Source organism: Juglans microcarpa x Juglans regia, chromosome 1D (assembly GCF_004785595.1).
Source record: "Juglans microcarpa x Juglans regia isolate MS1-56 chromosome 1D, Jm3101_v1.0, whole genome shotgun sequence".
NCBI classification, from domain to species: domain Eukaryota; kingdom Viridiplantae; phylum Streptophyta; class Magnoliopsida; order Fagales; family Juglandaceae; genus Juglans; species Juglans microcarpa x Juglans regia.
In genome coordinates, this window is record NC_054594.1 from 16,889,026 (window position 1) to 16,913,160 (window position 24,135).

At 37.1% G+C, this 24,135-nt stretch overlaps 2 long non-coding RNA genes across 2 annotated transcripts; one reads left to right on the top strand and one right to left on the bottom strand.

The window, feature by feature from the left end:
- The first annotated feature begins 1,136 nt into the window (after nucleotides 1-1,136).
- On the top strand, nucleotides 1,137-4,122 carry LOC121235037. Its single transcript, XR_005934493.1, has 2 exons — nucleotides 1,137-1,665; nucleotides 3,812-4,122. It is a non-coding gene; the product is annotated as an uncharacterized LOC121235037 (long non-coding RNA).
- Nucleotides 4,123-6,536: 2,414 nt separating this feature from the next.
- LOC121235042 lies at nucleotides 6,537-23,130 on the bottom strand. The gene is made up of 3 exons (XR_005934494.1): nucleotides 23,119-23,130; nucleotides 16,548-16,550; nucleotides 6,537-6,651 (listed from the first exon to the last, which is right to left on the bottom strand). It is a non-coding gene; the product is annotated as an uncharacterized LOC121235042 (long non-coding RNA).
- Between the last annotated feature and the right edge of the window lie 1,005 nt (nucleotides 23,131-24,135).

Sequence of the window (24,135 nt, forward strand, 5' to 3'; positions counted from 1 at the left end):
AAGTGATGAGAGAGAGAGGGAGAGGGAGTTACGGACCTTGCAAAGGGGGCTGTAGTCCGACCATAGAATCTTGCTTCGTGATCTGCAGTGGTTCCACTAGCGGGTTCACGGCTGGGCTACGGTGTACAGACGGCAAGTGACTGGGTGGCTTGCATGGAGGCAAAGTTAGAAGGAAAGCATGCTCTGTTTTTGGCAAGTGGAAACAGAGGCCTCTTAGCATGCGATGGTGGCTTGAGTTTCACGGTGAAGGGTAGCGGCAAAGTGGAGCTCTCATCGTGAAGTGGTGGTTGGAACCGTGGGAACGTGGGAGGCTTGCATGGTGGTGGTGTGTACGAGGTAGTGGCTCGCCGGTCCATCTGTGGAAGCCACAGGTTGGCGTGATGGTGGCCGTGCGGGATGGTTGGCGATGCCGCAGTAGTGAGTGATGGCCCCAGGCTACGATGTCTGCATGGAGGTTTGCAGTGAATGAGAGAGACTCTGAGAGAGAGAACCGAGAGTATGAGAGACATGGATAGAGAGAGTTTGTCAGATTGGATATAGAAATGCAAATCAAGTATAAGACAATAAAAAGTAGAGAGGGAGATACCTGAGTGATGGACGGAAACGAAATAAAGGAGGACTCAAAAACGGAAAGGAAGTTCAAACTGCCTAGACGTGAAGATAATGGAGATTTAGTTGGAGGAATTTTTGGGAGTGCAAAAATTAAAAGTGAAAAAACTGTCGGAATGATAAAATGCATGCGGAAAGACGAAGCTCACCTCAAACGACGTCGTGGCTACGTGAAAAACAGGGAAGAAAAATTGGGGAAGTTTATCGGGGCTGGCGGAGGCAAGAGGGAAAAGAAAGGGAAGGAGAAAAAAATAAAAAATCCAAAGGCCAGGGTGTTACATAAGGGGTTTCATGTGAGGTTGGAATGGAGTGGGCGTTGAAATACATCACTAAGGTGCGGGGCCTGAGAGTAAACGATCCGTAGTTGTCTTTTTATTTATTTTTATCTTTTTTTCTAAACGCTCGTTTTACCCAAGAGTTCTTCTACTGATCAGCTTACTGTTCACAGCTGATCTGTAGCACATCTTAGCTGTCATTTTTTTTTTTTTTTGTCAAATGCAAAACGTGTGTTTTGCACGATAGTGTTTTTACTTCCCAATTCGAATTTAGCCCCCGCGTCGAATCTTCTCCCCGCCCGCATCGAACCTCCTCTGCCCACCGCCACCGCCACCGCCACTGTCACCGTCTCCTCTGCCCACCGCCACCGAAAAACGTGCATTTTCCCTCCTGATGGAAAGACTCGTTTTACCCAAACCCAAATAGTCAATGCATTTCGAATCCTAGGTTCATCCCTCGTCTCCAGCACCCGTGTCGCCTGCCCAGCGCCACCCCGCTACGACCATCCTCCGTCTGCCCAGCGCCGCCACTCCCCAAGAGTTCATTGAATGAGGCAAACTAGGATGCATCACGCGAAGACCCCCCTTCTCTCTCGCCCAGCAACCCGCATCGCCATCCCTCTGCCCAGCGCCACCCCGCGACGCCGTCCATCTGTTCAGCGCCACCTTGCAACTCTCATCCGTCTGCCTAGCACCGCCCCTCCCCATGAACTGATTTAATGGACAACGACACATCTACGGTGGAGCTCTGTTTTGCCGCCGCCCCTGCCCAGCTTCGTAGGTAATTGATTAACCATTTTTCCTTCCATATTGTGAACCTCAGTTCAGATGCTGAATCAAATGGTACTGATTTTAGTTTCGGTTGGTGTTATGTGCATAAGCATTTCCCTTGGAGTACTGATTTTAGTTTCGAATAGGACATTTTTCCTTTTGTTTGCTGGATAAAAAGAAGATGCTTGATAACTTTTTTTGGATGTAGGGATATTGATTTTGCCAACTCAAAACTTTGTGGATCTAAAGAAGTATTAAACAAATAATATACGCCGTAAAGACAAGCATTTTTCAACCATTCTGCCTAATAGTTTTTTTTTGCAAGTGGTGGGTCTTTGCAGATTTTAATAAAATTATGTTGTTTAATCAGCAATAGTATTGAAAACAGTTAGGCCCAGTTATGAAAAGTTTCCCTTTTTTATTGTTTTCTTTGTATCTGTCCCTTTGGCATATGTATTTCTCTGGTTGTCCCACCACATTCTGTTATGATCATCAACTTTGTTGGTGCATATTAACCTTTCTTTGATTTGGTTGCTTGATTGGGATTATTAAATATTCTAGGAATTAACTTGGATAAATTCGACTCTTTGCTGGCACTATATCATGCAGAGGGTTACTCTATGGACAACAAATTTGAATATTCAATCATTCATTTAGGTCTTTTTCTAAATCAATAGTTGTTGAGAGAGTGATATCGATCGGTCCTTGAACATGAAGATTGGGACTTTGTAGGCTAAACGAAGTTGATGAGGCCAAGTTGTAAACTATAATGCGGGTTTATGTAGAAACAAAGGAAATAGCCTTTTGGTTTGTGGTAGAATAAAAGAGGAGAGAGAGAGAGAGATCTGTGAGTCCTTGAACTTGAAGATGGGAAGCACTATAGGTTCCCAATATAGGAGGGGACTGAAAACAGTTACTCGGATTAGAGGCTGTATGATTGAAATAATGATGGAAGCAAGATTCTAAAGTGCTATCCATGGTTGTGAGTAGTATTTGTCGAACTGTAATTTAGTGTTCTTTAGGCTGCTACCCAAATTTTGGCTCCTACCTCAATGTTGCGTCACATATTTTCAAGATTGCCTTCTCTAAGGTGTTGTCCAGGTCTGTGAGTACTATCAGTAAAAAAAATGACATCATCATAACCCATTTCTCTCATATCAAATTTAGAAGGAGAAAAGCCTTACTGTCATGCAAAATATTCGGATTAGGTCTATTAAATTGAGAACTTTTTTTGTTTTAGGATGCAGATTTTGGGATTGTAGATTTTTGTATTACACTGTGTTGTGAGAGGAGGTTTTGTGAATTGTACTTTTGAAAAGGGTGTTTTTGTAAACAATTATATATATATTTGATGTAATGATGTATTTTACAATATTATTTAATACATTCTATTAATTAAGAGATGAACTGCCAATATATGCGGTGTGCAAGCCTATTGAACAAATAAAGATATCACAAATCGTTTTGGTATTGTTTCTTTGCTGATTTTTTTAAATGACCTTGTATGTGCTAAATATCAATATTTCCGATGTTCTGATCATTTGTTTTTGGATTTATTTTGTTCCATACAAGTTTCTTGGTACAATTATTTGCTTGATGCAGAATTTTGGGGACAGTTTTGTCCCCAAAATGACTTTAATGATATTGTTTTGTTGATTATAAATTATTGTGAGTTGAGCTTGCATTTAAAATAATCAGAAGCTATATGCAGAATCTTCACCCCATTGGGTTGTTCTATTTGATTCTTGTGCAATTCTATATGAAATACAGCTCTTAGGGTTTATTAGTTGAATTATATGCAATTTTTTTTGTTATCATATGTTATTTATATCTGAGTTGTAGACACTTGCGTTTTGGCTACTATTACATTGAAAGATGTGCTTTGAAGCAATTTGTAAGCTTTTCTTTCTGCTTTATGTTGAAAGATGGGAAACCTGCTTTGAAAACATGATTATATGGATAAAAGATTTTAGTTAACAGGAACATAAATTAAGATGCCACAATCTAGATGTTTAGTAGTTTTGAATTGATGCTTAGATAAATGCTAATTTTCCTTTTCTGTTATGGTTCCTATTCGAACAGTTATAAGCATTTTGTAACTTCTCTGTCCATCCGTCACTGGTGCAGATTTATTGATATAATTTCCCGTTTCTTAGTCTGTGAATGGTAGGTATAGCTTGAGCTACATCCCTTTCACGAGGTTCATGGTTTCAAAGGTCGTGGTTTCTTGTTTTGATACTGATTTTTAGAGCAATGTACACCATATATAAGAGACCACGATGTAATCCATTCAAGAACTTCTTAACACGATCACCCTATGTGCGATTTTTGCGAGTTGATGCACACAGGGAGTCTAGTCCACTCTGAACGCAGCAGAGCTGCAGAATTGAGAATTGTGTATGCTGGACTGAGATTGTGATCAACTTTACCTAATTTCCTATGTTAATTGAAATTGAGCTGTTATTGAACTATGTATATTATCTGTGGAAGAAATGTTTATTTTATCTCCTCTTAGAAGAATTTATGGCTAAATTTATAGCAATGAATTTGAGGTGTTTTTGTGTGAAATGATATTAATGAGCTGATCTTGGAGATCCTCTCTGTAACATGTTGAAGATAACAATGGAGACAGAGCATATGAGGATCTATCATTGGTTGAATAGAGAGGCAAAATATTAGAGCCCATTCACAGAAAGCTCAAAGAGTAGTAGTGTCGTCTCCCTCTGGCGTGGGATTGCTAAAATCGGTTTCTATGAAGTTGTTCAAATATCAATGCACTGATCCATGTGAAAAATGCAGAGTGATAGGGGAGCTGTATGGTGGAGTGCTGCTTTGTTGGTAGTTGATCTATCCCTGCCCAATTCAATTCATTCGCATATTATTTAGTTCCAAGCTAGTGCGACCAATCCATGACATTGAAAGGATATCACTTTGCTATTAATTGAAGATATTGGCCACTAGAAAAATTATAGCTTATATACCGTTTGTTAGCTAGAAGTGCTGGTCCAGTTCTCTCTCATTACCTTCTAAGAAAAGATGTGCTAGACTAAGATATGATTGGCTGAACAAGCATAATTTATGAGAGTGAAATCAAACAAGTTGGCTTCTTTCTTTTGCAAATTGCAATCCATCCAATCCTCTACCACGCTCTTGTATTGAAGAAAGTTATCGCCTGGACTTGATTATTTGACAGATGATATCCAAGTAGAAAGAATCAACCAAATTAAGCTCATCTTCATGCCAAAAATTCTTTTTTTGGGGTACTGGTGGTGATTTTAGACTACCAAGTTTGATTGATCGTGGTTGGTTTGTTGGCATAGCAACTTCATTCTAAGTTATTCCTTTACCTCATTAAGCTACCTCTCACACAAAAACCAAAAACCAAGCCAGTAATATTTTTATTTCCTTCTTTTCTTCTTGCGGACCCAAAAACCTTTAAAAACCACACAAAAACCTCATATTAAAGCTGTCCCGAGTACAATTAGAGAGTTTATTTCCATCACTTTTCCGCAAATATGTAAAAAAACAAAAAAAGCCCCAGAATTGAAACTGCTAATAATCATAGATTGCTTCAGGAACCTTACAAAAACAATTGAAGACAAAACAAATTCCTAAGCAACTATTCATGATAGAACATGAGCTTGGTTTCTAAAGATTCATAAAACAACAAACAGACACCAAAAGTCAAAATTTTAAATAAATCGATTCCTTAGAAGGAAGATTATACAATAACTGAAAAAAAAAAACTTCAATGTAACAATACATTAAGCTAAAGCCTATTCAATTCATCATAGCTCCTTCAAAAATGCAATTTTTTTTTTTTTTTTTTTTTTAAGTCAAGACAGCGATACTCCACAAAATTGTACCTCATCTTAACTAAAAACAGAAGAAAACCAAAATTTTCTTCAATACACAATCCACAACAACGCAATCCAGTCAAATTGTTAACAATTCGCACAAGCTTGCTACGAATCCTCACTCCAAGTACAGTGGCACTTGCAAATACCGAGGAGCCCATTTCTTCGAAAAGCTCTACATGGCAAACAGAGGCTACAAAATCAGCCGGTATTTATACGCAACTTCAAACATCAACCTCCCCAATTTCTCCCAAAAATCGAAGATGAGTAGCAACGAGGAAGAGATCAAACGGCTAGGGTGGCACAAAATTCTCATTGCACGGAGAGGCACGGTGATGTTCCTCGAATGGGTATGTGATCTCAAAGATATTCTCCACCCGGCGAACTTTCGTGGAGACCCATCGATCAAGATAGAGTCAGGCTTCTATGACTTGTACACCAAGAAAGAGGAGAACTGCAAGTATTGCTCATTCTCAGCTCGTGAACAAAGGATCGAGGGAATTTCCGATGGGGAAATCATAGGGATGAGCGGATGAGGATGAAGGGAGGGAGGATGAACAAAGGATCTAGCAATGGAGGGGGTGTTGGGCAGAGTGAGAGTCGAAGGCGACGGGGCAACTTTGCAGAGGATGGGCGACGCTGGGGGTGGGGGAGAGAATGGGTGACGTGGGGGTGGGGGTGGGGGAGATGATGGAAGAATTTCAAATGGGTGAGGGTTTTCGGTGGGCGGTAAGTATCAACTGTGAGGAGAAGGGGGAAATTTTTTTTTCTTTGACACGTTAGGTGTGCTGCGGCTGCAGCCAAACAGTATGCTGATGTAAAGAGTTTTTCTTTACCCAAATACTCAATGCATTTTGAATTATAGGCTTATCCCGCGTCTGCAGCAACCGTGTCGCCCAACGCCTGTGACAGCCATCACTTGGTCCCGCGCCGCCCATCCCTCTGTCATGCACCACCCCTCGTTCCTCCCCTGTCGCCCTTCGAATTTACACATCCTGCGTCGCCCCAGCACCCGCATCGCGTCGCCTACCTAGAGCCACCCCACAACGGCCATCCCTCGGCCCAGCGACACCCACCGACGGCCATCCCCGCAATGGCTGATATATACCAAGAATTTTTCTATTCCTAAACTACAGGTACTGGAGCTTTTGATTATTATTATTTTTCCTTTATTTTGGATGCTAAAATCTTTTGGCTGTCCGATATTAAATATTTGTTCAGTAATTTTGTTTAGTTTTTGAAAAAAAGCAGTATGAGTAATGATCTTGACCTTTTCTTTGAAACCGCGTACACTATTGGTTCTTAACTCACGTAGCTTTATGTACCCGAAATTGTTGATAATCTCAAATATACCTTATTAAGAGTTTTCAGACATTTGAGTTGCTGGAGATGACATAGGCGAAGCAATTAGGAATGGCTCAACAACTCTATGGTGTTTTTAGGCCTTATTCCTACTTATTTAAAAAAAAAAAATTAACAGTTAGATTTGAATTGAGGGTACAGAGTGAAAGATACCAGTAGTTTTGGGTCCAAAATTGGAACTCATGTAGTAAGGTGTAAAATGAAAAGGAGCGGTAGTTTGTGGTGGGTAAAAGGCATATTTTTCCCAAAAATATCTATATATATATAAACCTATATCATTCGGCATTTGCCATTTTCAAATTTGTATGCAAAATATAATGTGTTTTGTTGAATGAATGGATTTTTTTCAATAGCGTAGCCATACTTCATACTTGCCTCTAGCCCTCTAGGGAACATTTTCTGTATTTTTGTTCAAGTAAAAGCTTTGATTGGGGCCTTATCTAGACTTGTGTCTGGTTAACTTGCCAAGAATTCACTCATCATCTCTGTTGCTCACTTGTGAAATATGATCATCTATCTCTTCAGCGTTAACATGTTGGCTTCAGTGACTAGGCCTGCTAAACTTTTATGCCGGCAAAGTTTTGAATGTAAATATGTGCAAGGTTTTTTATTTCTCCCTTCAATTGTGCAATTTGATGGAGTAGATGCGCGGATTTCTACATCCCCACCGGGAGAGACCGCATGCAGATCGAGAGGGAGAACGCATTCAACCAAATACATCTGCTACCTTTCTTCCGCATATTGCAGCTTATTGTTACAACAAACCTGGATCCTATGGCGCATAAGACCACATTTAGTCAGACTTGGGCACAGTTTTTGATACGAATGGCACGTGGAGATCCCATCGATTTGCCACTGCGCATCTTTGAGAGGATCCGTTACGAGGCGAGCATCATTTCTACGAACAACCTCCCATATAGTGTCATCATCAGCTGGCTATTAATTGTTGGGAGAGTGCCACTTCAACCTGAGGAGTGGGTCACAGATCAGATGAGCCCCCTCGACATGAGCGCGCATCGACGTATCATTGGACAGACGAGAGGGTATCCTCGACATCAGCCACCCCCTGTAGCAGATCTAGCTCCTCGGACGCAGCCCGGGCCCTGTGTGGGGAGTAGTAGTCAGCAGCCAACGAGTACATCTTCGGGAGATGCACGGCCTGCTTGGGTTGATGCGGTGATCTCACAGTTGAACTGCACATATCGATCGACAGATCCTGGCTGCAGAGGAGTCTGTCGCCGAAATAGCACATCGTGTAGGTATCCTCAACAAGAAGGTTGATAGCTTGACTGAGGAGATACAGAGTACGAATTTCGTGAACAACGCATTCGGCTGAGTGTTGTTTACGAAATTCTATCATAGTTTGTATTTTGCTTTTAATATATGTATGGAACAATATTATTTAATATATCTATTATTTTTTAATTTCAATTCTCAATCTTTTTTAATGTTAGATTTTTCAACTTTAATACTAAATCACTGCACTTCAAATATATATAGTTACATAAATATATATTTATATATGTATATATAAATATATATTTATACATAGAAAGATATAATTATATTTTACAAATTGTGTGTATATAAATATATATTACAATTTTTTAGACTTGTTTACAAATTATGCACTATAAAAACCACATCATTTTTAAATTAGAGTCATATTTAATTTAAATTTATAATTTTACTAACGTTCGAACATTGGCACCAAGCGTTTGGGGACTGTCACAATTTCCCAACCTTCACTAAAAAGCAATTATGTTGTAGTGAATGATGATCTGTAGCAAAACCCGTCTCATATTATCCGGATTTTCCTCATGGGCTTAGGTCCATATCTTCATTCAAATTCATCATGCCCGGTATAGAGTTTTTAGATTTTCTAATTAGTCTTAAAAAAACCGAAACCACATATATAATTGGTAAGACTTGAACTTATTTTGGACGTGCTACTCAATTGCCAAGAAATTCAAGAAAAATGGAGTACTCAATGGATAAAATATTGTGAGTTCTCGAACTAACATCTCTCTGAAAAAAAAAAATGCTCATCCTTTATCAACATAAAGTTAATCAACATTACAATCTATCATAAAATAAACACATTGTTTATCAGTTTGTAAAAATATTTTTATCATCTGACATCACAATTGTATGCATAAATATATACATACAGACATTATAAACACGGTAAGCTTGCGTGGTTCACCAACTCCACCGACCGACCAAGCGAGAAGCGTCTTTTCTTTCTTTTCGGTTATTTTAATGCAGAATTAAGCTTTGAAAATGATGTTTAACTTTAATTTGAAGGTCAAATTTGATGAAATCAAGTGGATATATTGAAGGAGGCAAAATATACCCATGCTATGCACTTGTCAACGCAAGTCATGACTCGGTGCATTAACCCAATTGGGTTACTGTTGAAACTTGAAATGATTAAGATGCCACTTGTCTACACAAGACTTGACCACATGGTACGTGGAACCCATTTGGATTTATGATCATATTATTGCATGCATATTCAGTTAATTAATGCAAATTAAGGTCACAGAATATACTCATGAGTTAAGGTTTCTGAGGTAATGTAAGATTGAGTACTGGTGATTTGCTGCGGAAAAATGCATTGAATCTAATTGTATTGTTATATATTTTAGCACCATGCCATGCACGTTATCAGACTTAATTGGTGTTCGAAGAAAGAAGAAAGAACTACCAATTTCGAAGAGAAGATAATGGGGAATTAACATCCTTATCCCATTACCATGAGCTAAAGTGACTCGTTGTTGATCTTCATCTTGAGCTTAAGCATTTGGATTATTATTAGATGAATGTCATGTATAATTTTTGCTTGAAATTCAATATTATTATTGACAGACTATTTTCTACATTCTGCGTGTAACAGACATGCATGGTACGGATTATTTAGAATAATATAACGCCTTTTGATCATTATGTCTCGATTGATGAAAAGTTGGTGAACTTGAGTTTTCCAATTGCTCCAAAGTGTAGTGTATTTGAAGTTCACCGCCCTTTACGAATGGTAAACGAGAAGGCATACGAACCTCACTTGCTTGCCATTGGCCCTTTCCACCATGGCAAAGATCACCTAGCTTTTATGGAAAGACACAAATTGAGACTTCTCAAAGAAATGCTAAAAAGGGGGAATGAGACTAGTGTTGAAAGATACATCACATCCATGAGACACAACGAAGAAAGAGCTCGTAAATTCTATGCAGATCAGTTCCCTAAAATCTCCTCAAACGAGTTTGTAGAAATGATGATACTTGATGGGTGTTTCATCCTTGGATTGTTCTACAATACGCGTGAACTAGAACCAATCTTCAAATTGGATTGGATGCTTCCTAGCATAATCCGTGATCTGCTATTATTTGAAAATCAACTTCCATTCTTCATTCTTACTGAATTGTTTGAAATGAGTAAGGCAAGCCTTAACAAACAACATGAAATTACTCGTGTTGAAAGCTCAACCTCCAATGATAAGAGGGAGAGTGTCCCACTTCTTGAGTGTGCCTTGTCTTTTTTTGCTTTGGAATTACTGTTTAAAATGAATGGCAATGGATCAAGTCATGTTTCAACCACCAACATTAAGCATCTACTTGGTCTAATTCATCAAAATATCAGTCCTTCACATGGAGAGCGAAAGTCAATACCGGATGTCACCACCGTCTGTCTTGGAAAAAGAATTCATGGCAAAAGGCCATAAATCTTGTAGTGTTAGAGTCAGACTAGAGATGCACATGAACCAACTAATAATGGAGTATGGGCCAGTGAAACATCCACGCAACCCAAGACATCACACACCGTTACTCTGATTAGATTGCTGATATAGTACGTACAAAGATCTAGACTACCTTCTCTGGCTTACGTACAGAGATGACAGGTGCCATTTCTGAGTTAACTGTGAATGTTGATCATGTGTCTCGGACTCAGGAGACGATATCTACTCGATTGACATAGATAGAAGCAAAAATAGATGCAATCAAGGATGTCCACAAAGAGTTGGGGATATAGTATTTTATATCTTTTATTTGTATTTTGCTTTATTTTTGGTATGGACAATATTTGATGTTTTGTAAGTTTAATTAATTATGCATTATATCTTTTTTTCTATAAATTAATTGTTGATTACTATCATTATTTCTTTAATTGATTAAATGTTTTATTAAATTAGTGTCACCGTCCGAACACAATATTACCATTCAAACATTAACTGACCATTCGAACCCTATACACCATTCAAGAATTGGTAATCTACATGTTCGAACGGTGTAGATAGATGTTCAAACCGTAAATTAGTTTCCTGTGCTTAACGCGCCAGTTTTTTTCCCAACCTCGAATAATTATTTTATTAGGGATGAAATTTATTGTCCCTAAGTATACCGTTTGAACGTGTTCAAACGGTCTGCATGTTTCAGTATTTTTTTGGAACGAAATCAAAATTTTGTCCTTAGAACTTATTTTTTAGGACGATTTTCATTTCATTTCAAAGAAAAATCATCCCAATAGTTCAAATTTGTTGTAGTGGGAAATGTGCTAATGGCTTTGAGCAAGAGTGAGAATGAGGTGGGGAATCCTGAAGCTGTGAAGCTATTAGCAATGTTTAATGGTTTGCAGTTCAATGTCCAGTTGGGGATTTCTAAGATCATCCTTGAGAGTGATAGTTTATTAATGGTTGAAGCTCTACAAGCAAGAGGGGGAATCCTTGTCATCTTTGGGGAACCTAATCAAAGTGGTTAAACAAATGATGCAACAGTTTGAAGTTTTCCAGGTTCAACATGTGTTGAGGATGGGAAACACAGTTGCTCACCAAATGGCAAAAAATGCATGGAAGGTTGTAGACCATGTTGAGATGTGGATGGGTTCTGTTCCTTTTTGTATTTCTCAAACTGGTTGGTTGGATCAAATTCGTTTGTAATCTGATTTTATCAATGAAAGTCTTCTGTTATAAAAAAAAAAAAAAAAAAAAATGTGACTTCTGATCTAACTTACATCTCTTATAAAAGAAATATGCACATGATCCTTAATCATCATAAAGTTACAGTATTATTATATTTTAGAGAAGTGCCAAGTCTATATAGAGATTTTATAAAAAAGTGTTTTAAAAAATATTTATTAATGTGATACGTCAAATCTATCTAATTTAAAAAAAAAACATTACAATCTATCATAAAAAACGTTATTTATTATAAAATAATCGAGATTTATCAGTTTGTAAAATTTTTTTTGTAAACTAAATATTTTTCTCTATATTTTATCACCTGACATCACAATTTTATGCATGAATGACGCGCGCCTCATGTGCATCAATATATACATACAGACATTATAAACACGGTAAGCTTGCGTGTGGTCCACCAATTGCACCGAGCGACCGAGAAACGTCTTTAATTTCTTTCGTTTCGGTTATTTTAATTCCAATCATGTATTAATCCAGATTTAAGCTTTGAAAACGATGTTTAAGTTTGAAAGTCAAATTTGATGAAATCAAGTGGATATATTAAAGTAGGCAAAATATCCACTTGTCTATATACGCAAGTCATGACTCGGTCCAACCCAATTGGGTTTCAGACCTTGTTACTCATGTTGAGTTAATTAACTCCATTGATTAAGATGCCACTTGCCTACACCATACTTGGTCACACATGGTGTAAGTCTGGGCACGTTCAACCAGGCTGGATTTTTTTCCAACCCGGTCCGAAACCCAGATAATCGGGTTCTGGTTCCTAGCTCCGGACCAGTACCTGGATAGCAAAATCCGAAAATATCCGGACCGGGTACCTGATTTAAAACCCAGAACCCGGATTTTAAACCCGGTACCCGGGTGTTTTTAAAAAAGAAAACCCAAACCCTCATTCTCTTTCGCATCTGTCTCCCATCCACTCTCTCTCTCTTTCTCTCTCAGGCAAAACCCTAGCCACCACCATGTGTCGTTCTTCACTCCCCACCAGTGACCTCTCTCACACATGAAAAACCTCAGCCGTTGTCGTCTCTCTTTCATTCTTCACTCCCCACTAGTGACCATGGGTCCACGATGACACGATCTGTCTCGCCCCTGGCCTTTTAGCAAATATTTTCCCGATTGGTCTCCTATATGTGTTTACTGAGACCCTCTTGGGTAAATGTTCACGTTAATATTTGATTTTAAATATATTATTTTTTCCGTTTCCAGATTTGCAAGAGGGTCCCAAACTAGTGGATGCTGGTGGCTATTGGGGAGATCTAACAACTGTTGGGTGCTCTATCTGGGTTTGCTGCGTCGTCTTCATCCTCATGCCGTCGACTTCATCCTTGGGTATGTTTTCTTCTCTCTTTGTTGATTTTGGGTTTGTTTTGATGAGAATGTTTGAAGAGTATTTTTATGGGTTAGATCTGTTTAGTTAAACAAAGGAAAAATAAATCAACAAAGGAAGATTGGGTTTGTTGCCATGTACATAAAAGGAAAAATAAATAACAAATCTGTTTAGATTTGTTTAGCTACAAAATGCTAGAGCCGTGGGTATCAAATCCAAGAGGTTTTAAGGCCATTGAGAGGTGGGTTGGCTTCAGAAATATGTTGAGTATGTTTCAGAAGTATGGCTTCTGTCCTGTGTAAAGCATATATAGTTTTGAATAAATATGACCATTGGATATGGTTGTTTGAAAGTTTCTAAACTTGTCTGTTTTTCAATGGGCTTCATAAGGTCTAACATGAGAATTCAAGATAATGGTAAACCTCCAAAATAGAGATATAAAAAAAATTTCTATCTAAGGTGGCTCTCATGACAATTTACTTCATTATATAATGATTGAACCTAATCTATTGTGGTGGGATATCTAAACTCTGTTTTAGGTTCTTGTTTATTAGTTTTGCTAAGAGAAGTGGCTGTTTAGGGATAGCTATTTGAATGAAAACTCTACAAAATATTTGTTAGTGTGGGTGTATTTGGAGAAAAAAAAAATGAGAATCCATTTGTGTGCTTGGATTCTAGGTAATAGTTGAACGGTAGTTGGCCAAAGTTGCACCTTTATGCTTGTAATTCAATGGAATTGAAGACTGATCAAGTCTGGATCTCCTACCTGGATCTCCTACCACTTTATGTGCTTCCCCTAGTCAAGTTTGGTTATCTACATATTTCTTTGACTTTTGGTTTTAATATATAAAGTTTATTAACAAATTTCTTAAGGATGGAGTAATATATATATATATATATATGTATATATATATATATATTTTTTTTTTTTTAAAAGTCATAGTGATAGCACAACAAGAAATAAATATATTTGTAGCCACATTTTCAGATTTGTCATTTTCATTCTATTTTGCAAGATTTTGGATCACATGATGAACATGACTTGGATTGATCTTTTCACTGATTTGGTAAATTAGGTAATGCCTAGATTTTACTATTAGCCCTTCAGTCAGGTTTTGTTGCTTTCAATAAAGAAATTTCCAATGATTTTTCATAATTAAGCTTTCAAGGGTATGATGTCATTAACTAGCAGCTTTTATCTTTGTATAGAAGCATCGAGCAAAGCTGATTTTGTTCTCATCTTTATATTTAATTGAGTAAGTAGAATTTGTCTTAATCCTTGTATATAATCCTTGTTTACTTATCAAAAATATATATATATATAATCCTTGTTCAAAACCTTTTGTTTTTTGCAGGATCTCTTTCAGTCCAATTATTTGAAGTTTGCTATTTGGTATGGAGATTAAATCATTGATGGACATGCTACTGAATTTGTAATTCATATATTGTAATTTTGTATTTTGTAAAGTAATGTATAAATAATAAATAATGTAATATGTAGTGGATTGCATTGTGATGCATGCATCGATGAATTTATGCATTTAGTATTTAGAACACAAATAGTATGCATTCCAACTTGACTTCTTGGAATTGTTTTTAATAAAATAAAGACTTTTATATAAAAAATAATTATGGTTTAAATTTTTTTTAAATAAATATAGGCTTTTGCATAAAAAGAATTTTGCTTTCAAACGGATTTTTCTTGACAAAACTTTAATAAAATACAAGTTTTTACTTGAAAAAGAGTTATCCGGGTATGATCCGTTACTATGAACCTTTAGGAGGGAAAAAAATTGGATTTAACCCATAACCCAGATTTTCGGGTTTTAAAAAATCCGGATCACCCGAGTTTCGGCCCGGGTCAGACCCAGACCAACCCAGTTAGGTCCCGGTCCGGATTTGAAATCCGGGTTCCGGTGCGGGTATATCTAGATTTCTGAGTCAGAATCCGAATGAACAATCTTAGGTATAACGTGAAACCCGTTTGGATTTATGATCATTTATTCCATATACTGTTAATTAATTCAAATTATGACGTCCTAAGCTTGCTTGCTGTGGAATCCAAGTACTGCATGGGTTTAATGTCACAGAATATTATATTATACCCACTTGTCCACACAAGTCACGTGGCCTAATCATCAAATTGCGTAGGTTCCAAACCATATTATTTCATGATAAATTAGCTCGGTCAAACCATATATTTATTGTATAGTTAATTAATATATATGATTAAGGTGATAGAATATATTCCACTTGTCTACTCATTGCGTTTCAAATGTATTATTCACTTTTCTACTCAAGCCATTAGGTAAAACAATGTTCCTCTATAGTACTCAACTAACTCATGATTTGATAAATTAGATTATTTATATTATATTTAATAACTTTATTTATCTATATATATATATATGTCACCGATTCACCGACAATAGGAGCATTATTGGACCCACTACATGATCTACGCACCACGTCGTACGTACTGGACAATTGACACGCAGCTTCGGCATCGGTCACAGTACGTCTAAAGTCAAGGTTTCCTCGGATGTAAATAGAATCATTATATATATATCTCGAGCTTTTTATTTCTGTGTAGGGAAAGAATTAGCAATCTTCAGGCGGTGCGATCTATATACTGCTTGGAATCATTAAGCAAAACTAGTAAGTCCATTAATTAATTATGTACCTATAATTCCCTTCTATAAAAGGAAACAAATTACGTACATACCTTTCTTCTTTTTCTCACTTTTGTGATTAATTTGTGCTTTTGTTTTCATCCATTTGCTTTTGGATGATCGCATGTAATTGGCTTTTTGCAACCTATGGAAGGAGACACACTTTATACATATCTAGCGATATCCCCCTTGCCTTTTCAGCCGTCCTTGTCAATGAAGAAGGGGCAGTGCAACTGCCTGTGTACTACACAAATCGCGCCCTAAGGGGAGCAGAAGTCAGATATCTGTGAGTATAGACGTTGGCGTTTGCCTTGGTGACAGCAGCTAGGAGGTTACGCCCATACATCCAGGCCCACTAAATCAAAGTGTTAACAGAAAGCCCACAGGCAAAAGTGTTGCTGAAACTAGACAGCTCGGGGAGATTAGTTGGGTGGTCAATTGAGCTCAACAAGTTTGACATCGAGTACTTGCTAAGGAAGGCCTTGGCAGACTTTATTGCCGAATTCTCAACTTTTCCACTAGAAATGGTCGTCGCTCTGACAAGAAAACCCTAGATCCTTTTTGTGAATGGCTCCTCTTGTCACGCTGGTGGAGGGGTAGGATTCCACATAATTAGTGGTGAAGGGCAGGAGCATCGCTACATGGTAAGGCTCACGTTCAAAACCATCAATGATGAAGTAGAATATGAGTTACAGGCTCAATTGGCAAAATAAGCAAATATAGAAATGCGCATAAAACAATAAGAACAATAAAAAGAAGAGTTTAGGAGAGATGTGCAACTCCAAATGTAGATACTTATACAATAATTTAGGCCCCAAACAATTGATTTACACTATATGTACAGATTTTGGGATCTTTTTCTTTACGAAGATCACTATTACTACTACTGTTCTATTTATTTAGTTTGTAGTTATTAAACTAGTTTAATGGATATTGAACAAATTGTAATGTATTTTATTAAATCTTATATATGTTTATTTGGTTTTTAATTATTGAATAAAATAAAATAGTTACCATTCGAACGAGAAAACACTATGAACAAGATGAGTAAAACCATTCGAACATTGATACAGAACATTTGAATGTAATCAAAATTGAACGTTCGAACAACATGTGAAATTGTGCGAACGAATCATTGAACGTGAACTAAATGTTCAAACATCTACTGATATGAAATCGTTTGATCTTGTCATGGCCCATTCGAATGTCTTCCTGTTCAGCTATCAAACTGTTTATTCAAACGTTTTCTCATGCCTATTTGGTCAAACGGACTAATAACGATCGATCACTCACGAAGGACCTGTTCAAAGAAAAAATACGTTCGAAGGTAAATTTAGTAACATTCGAATGTTATTCTAGGACAAAATTCAAGCATCCAAAAAAAAAAAATATTCCGTTCAAACGTGATCAAAAGGTTCTATTCAATTTTGTCCCAAAATATATTTTTTGGGATGAAATTGATATTTTCATCACAAAATACGTTTTGGGACACTATTATTGGAACAAGCTTGGAACAGTTTTTGTTCTTTCACGGAAATATTTTGGGATGAAATCCCAATTTTTTGGGACAAAAATTGTCATCCCAAAAAACTTTATATGTTGTAGTGTCATCATCCCCACACACTATATATAATTTTTTAACTTTTAATTTTTTTTTCTTACTACATGTGTGGTGTATGGATGGTGAGTGGAATACTTCAATTAGTTTAGAAGAAATGAAACCAAAACAATTAAAAAAATAAAATAAATGTGGTGTGTGGTGTGTGGTGATGATGAATAGGAAATTAAACTCGTCTCATATTATCCGGATTTTCTGCATGGGCATAGGTCCATATCTTCATTCGAATCCATCATGCCTGGCATAGAGTTTTAATTAGATTTTCTAATTAGTCTTAAAAATACCGAAACCACATAACTGGTAAGACATGAACTTATAATTTAATAAAATTTTGGACGTGCTACTAAATTGCCAATAAATTAATCAAGAAAAATGGAGTACTCAATGGATAATTAAATGTGAGTTCTCAAACTAACATCTCTCAGACACTACAAGAAAAAATACTTTTTTTGGTGATGTATTTCATCAGAAATATCAGCCAAAATAGTCAAGAAAGAGTAATCGCGGCGATTTTTAAGCATCACGGATTGCCCGCTGTTAAAGTTCCCGCATTTTTCTATAGCGGAGATTTTACAAAGCATAACACAAATGCTAAACTATTTCCGGCGATTATATTGGCGACAAAAACTACTAAAATGTGTTGCAAATAGGGCTCCGGATGAGCCATAAATTTCCAGGATAGTTACTTTTGCGGCGATTTGAACTGCCGAAAATATTATTTTCTATGGTTATTACACGCCACTTATAGAAAACAGGGCAAGGTCACCTCGTTGCCAGTACTTTGATATGGCGACTTTTTCTCGCCACTAATAACTTTTTTGTTCGACTGCCAGTTGTGGCGAAATTAAGTTGCCATAAATAATATTGCGCGCTATTTTGTATTGCGGCTAATATATTTTTGACGAGATAAATGTTCACCATTGAAAGTTATTTGCAACGAAAATCGTAATATTTTGCCGGCAACCAGTATTCTCCTCTTGTTTCTATGCCACGATTATCCTTTCGGAAATAATTCTCTTCCGGTGGTTTGAAGCGCCAGAAATAAATTGTGATTTTTTTTTCATAATTATGTGATTATTGATGTAAATTTTTGGATAATACCTCATGCAATATCATTTAGATTTTGGCCTTTTCACTGTAAATAAATTTGGCTGCTAAAAGCAGTATTTGTTGATGAAATCCAATGTATTAAATGCAGATTTAAGCTTTGAAAAAGATGTTAATGTTTATGTTTGAAGGTGAAATTTGATGAAATCAAGTGGATATATATATTGGAGGCAAAATATAGCCACTTGATCGGTGCAACCCATTTGGGTTTCAGACCTTGTTACTCATGTTGAGTTAATTAACTCAAATGATTAAGTTGTGACTTGCCACTTGCCTACACAAGACTTGATCATGTGATCATATTATTCCATATACTGTTAATTAATTCATAATATGACTAAGCTTGCCGTGGAATCCAAGCTCTGTTAGGTCACAGAAGATGCCCACTTGTCCACATGACAAGTCACGTGGTGAAATCAAATTGCATGCGTAGGTTCCAAAATGTACCCACTTCTCTACACAAGTCACTTGTCCATATCATAAGGTTCCAAATTAAATCACATAGTATTAGGTAAGCACTTTTCTCTAATATTTTTAGATATTAATAAAACTAATAAATCATGTGAAGCTATTTGTGTTAATTTATAGAAACACGGTGCGCGTTCTGCTGGTGAGAAGATCCAACAAGGGTCTTCTCACCAGCAGTGGTATGTGGTTCCCACTCGTTTTCACAGCCACTAATGGTTATTTGTTGATATATCAGACCGCCATCTACTAAATGCTATTTTCTTATATTACCACTTGTCCTAACCAAAGATTGTGAAGAAAAGAAAGTGTGCATTTCTTTCAATTAAACTGGACCAGCAAAGTGTAACACAACAATTGTGATAAATGGATAGGAGCCATTGGCTTCATATATTTTTCTTTTTCTTTTTCTCGTGTTGTATTAGCTGATTTGGGGATGATTGTTAGGGCCTTCCACCCTTTAGACTATTGTACCTTCTAATTGTTTATTATATTCTATATATATATATATATATATATATATATATGAGGCTTGATTAGAAAAAACAGAAAACTGCATCCTACTGAACTTGAAGGCATTGTACAGTATAGGAACAAAAGCTGGGTCGTTTCACAAAATTAAAACACTTTGCAACTAAACCAGCATAACAATCCCCCATCCCTCCCAGGCGAAAAAACAACTCTTGGTCAATTAGCGCGCAGCACATATTATACATAAATGTTGATGATGAAGTTCATTTGTTTTTTGCATAAACATATATATCATAGATGCACTGCTCTCAGAATTAATTTTGATCCACCACACATGAATACACATTCTATGAAGGGGACACGCCAGTGATATTGAATAGTTTACCCAACTAATTTATAATTTGCATTGAACATTTCATGTCATAGGCCCGTAATACATATTTCTTCTTCTTTTGAGTTTTTTCTTTTTTGTTTACTGTGCTTATAGAGATTCACGCCTTAAAAGAACTAAATAAATGAACCTTTTCTCCTCTCCTATCCTCCTGATCATGTGAATTGGCCGGATAATATTTGTTTAAATAACCAAATGTCCCGTTTGAAAAATCTTATTCTTCATTCTCACAAATTAGGCCTGCACATTGGCCCGCCCAAGAAAGTTTTGGCCCGACCCGACTTGGCCTGCATGCACGTCCCAGAGAAAAATAATCCAACCCAACCCGAATGGTTAGGGTCGAGTAAAACCTATCGGTTTGGTTTTTTTTTTTTTTTTTTAAACTACTCCTTACCCGTTCTTGAGGAGGATTCGCAGCACGTATAATTTGTTTCCTCAAGTTTCTCAGAAACCAACCAAACATATAAAACCCTCTTATCCACTTCAAAATCAAAGCAATACACAATCAATAATGAAACAAAACCCAATGAGAAGTCAGCAACAAGCTGGGTCCCACTCCCTTCCATAATAAAACAACCTACCCTACAATATTAGAGTTGGCCGGATAGAACACAGGGTCAGCACAGGAACTTGAACAAACCCTTCTGCATATCGATGGATACGTCGTGTATATCTCCTTCGGCAGCGTCGTCTATACTTGACTCAAGCACAGGTGGACGAAATAGCTCACGGGATCTTGAACTCTGGGGTCTCGTTCTTATGGGTCATGAAGCCGCCACACAAAGACGCTGGCTACGAACTGCTTGTTCTTCGAGAAGGATTCCTTTCTTCCACTGGGACTGTGTAGAAGGTTTGCTTTTTATGCCTCCACTTGTATTTGTGTTGGGTAAGACGGAAAGGATGGTAGGAGAAAGTTTTTCCGAGAAATAAGAAGAGGCAGATCTGTTAATACCCAGACTCGAGTCACTTAATCGTGGGTGAATAAGTGATGTTTGGCTTGTGGGGCTGCTCGACACTTGGCCGGCGACGACGAACGGCGACGATGAACGGTGAGGTGAAATGGCGAGGTGGCTAGGGTTTTGAGGAGAAGAGCTTGGACCTCAAAATGATATAGTTGGTGTTCGGTCTCAACCGACATGAGAGTTATCGAACCCGTTAGATGATCTGGACCTGATGAACTCGACTATTGTCTGGTGAATCCAATCGGGTTGTGTGGGTTGATCGGTCCATCGGACTTTTTGCACAGGCCTATCACAAGTCACACATAAATTTTTAATTTTTAATTCTTTTTATTAAATATATAATGTATAGATAATAGATAATTAGAATAATGAGTAGCAAAACTCGTCTCATATTATCCAAATTTTATGTATGGGCTTAGGTCCATATCTTCGTTCGAATGAGTCATGTCTGGTGTAGAGTTTTAATTAGATTTTCTAATTAGTCTTAAAAAAACCGAAGCCACATAATTGGTAAGACTTGGACTTATAGTTTAATAAAATTTTGGACACTCAATTGCCAAGAAATTCAAGAAAAATGGAGTACTCAATGGATAATTACATGAGTTCTCTAACTAACATCTCTCTAGTCCACAAGAAAAAACTCTTTTCCCGGTGACAAATTTAGCTGAAAAAAACTATTTATAGCGATTTTTAAGCGTCATAGATTGACCGCTGTTAAAGTTTCCAAATTACTCTGTCGCAGAGATTTTACAAAACATATCACTAATACTAAACTATTTCCGGCGATCATATTGGTGGCAAAAAATCCTAAATGTGTCGCACATAAGGCTCCAGATGAGCCATAAATCACCCAAGATAATCATTTTTGCGGCAAGTTGAACTGCCGGAAAATATTATTTTCTACGGTTATTACACGCTGCTAATAGAAAACAGAGAGAATGGTACCTCATTGCAAATACTTTTTTCTCAGTACTAATAATTTTTTTGTCTGGTTGCTAGTTGCGGCGAACGTAAGTTGTAACACCTGAATCTAGACTTTGTATGGTTGGACTATGGATTTTTTTTTTAATTTATTTGAGCTTGATATTTAGGTTTCTTTTTTTTTTGGTTTTTATGTTATGGATCGGGTAGTGATTTTATTTTGAGCTTTTGGCCCAGTAATTTGCGGAACATGGCCACACCCGTTTGTTTAAACCTTGAAAAACCTATCAGTTTTTGAGCAGTTCCTCACCCACATGACTCTTTTCCATCCGCATGCATGTTACTCTCTCATATCTAGGGTTTTCTTTTGGTCATTCATTCATCTATATATTTTCACGTTCTTCATCCTTAACGAAAACCTAGAGTTGCCGCTTCTTATTTTTCTCCCTCTCCTCTCGTTTTCCCCCAATGTGTTAAATGCAGATTTAAGCTTTGAAAAAGATGTTTAAGTTTGAAGGTGAAATTTGGTGAAATCAAGTGGATATATTGGAGGCAAAATATAGCCACTTGATCGGTGCAACCCAATTGGGTTTCAGACCTTGTTACACATGTTGAGTTAATTAACTCAAATGATTAAGTTGTCACTTGCCACTTGCCTACACAAGACTTGATCACGTGATCATATTATTCCATATACTGTTAATTAATTCATAATATGACTAAGCTTACCGTGGAATCCAAGGTCTGCTATGTCACAGAAGATGCCCACTTGTCCACACAAGTCACGTGGTGAAATCAAATTGCGTAGGTTCCAAAATGTACCCACTCTCTACACAAGTCACTTGTCCATATTATGTAAGGTTCCAAATTAAATATACCCACTTTTCGATCTATACAAGTCATGACTCGGTCAAACCATATATTTATTCTATAGTTAATTAACTAATCATATATATGGTTAATTAGGTGATAGAATATATCTACTTGTCTATATGACAAAGTATATGATGGATAAATTAATTTTGATAAATTAGATTATTTATATTATATTTAATAACTTTATATTTTGAGGAAAAGATCGAACTTTATATTATTTATGGGCTTTAAAGTTTAAACAGCACGTAGTATTGGGTAAACTTGACCATTCTCCCTTTTGTTTATCAATTAGTTCTTCCACTTTTGCCTCAGCCTGCAAAACAGAAATAGGAGATTGTATAGAAAAAGATGAGGGAGAAGGTAACCACTTCTCACCCCATATTTTAATCTTGCTGCCACCACCCACTCTCCACCTTATACCATCCTTCACCAACTTCCTGGCCTGCCAAATACTCCTCCAAATCAAAGAGGGCTGGGAATTCAACTTAGCATCCAAGAAATTTGATTGTCTATAATATTTCTCTTTAAGAACTACTACTACTAAAGACATAAGATTCCTAATCAACCTCCAACCATGCTTGGCTAAGAGAACCATGTTAAAAGATTCCAAATCCCTGAAGCCTAAACCCCCCTTTCAATTCTGCTTCCCCATCTTTTCCCATTTCCTCCAACAAATACTACTTTCTCCATGATGTTTCTTGAAAACATGTTAATATCAAGATAAAGCTTTTTAGGGACTTTAAAAACTGACATAGTGTAGGTTGGGATGGCCTGGAGAACTGCTTTAATTATAATTTCGTTCCCAACCTGAGAAAGAAAATGGTTTTTCCAACTTGAATTTTTTTGCCAAATTCTCTCCATTAGAAATCTGAAAGTATTGAATTTTGATCTTCTCACAAGGGTAGGAAGACCCAGGTACTTCTCATAGCTACCACAGGCTACGGAATTTCCAGCTTCCACTATCACCCTTCTATCCCCTTCCCTAGTGGTGTTGCTAAAAAATAAAGAAGTCTTTTCCTTATTGAGGAATTGCCCTGAGGCTTTCTCATACTTTTCTAACACCTCTTGAATCATATGCCACTCTTCTAACTTAGCTCTTCCAAAAAGGATGCAGTCATCTGCAAATGGCAAGTGGTTTATCCTATTGCCCCTCTATTCACGTGCACTCCCCTTGTAAGCTTTTGGTTTTGATAAAAATTCAGAACATTGCTCAACCCTTCAGCACAAATAATGAAGAGATAGGGTGACAAAGGGTCACCCTGTCTCAGACCCCTTTTTGGCTAGAATTTAAGACCATGAAGGCCATTAATGAGCACTGAGAAGGAAACAGACTTCACACATCCCATTATCAACTCCACCCATTTCTCATTTAAACCCAATCTCTTCATCACAGCGTCCAAAAAGACCCATTTTACTCAATCATACGCTTTTGACATATCTAACTTAATGGCCATGTTACCCACCTTCACA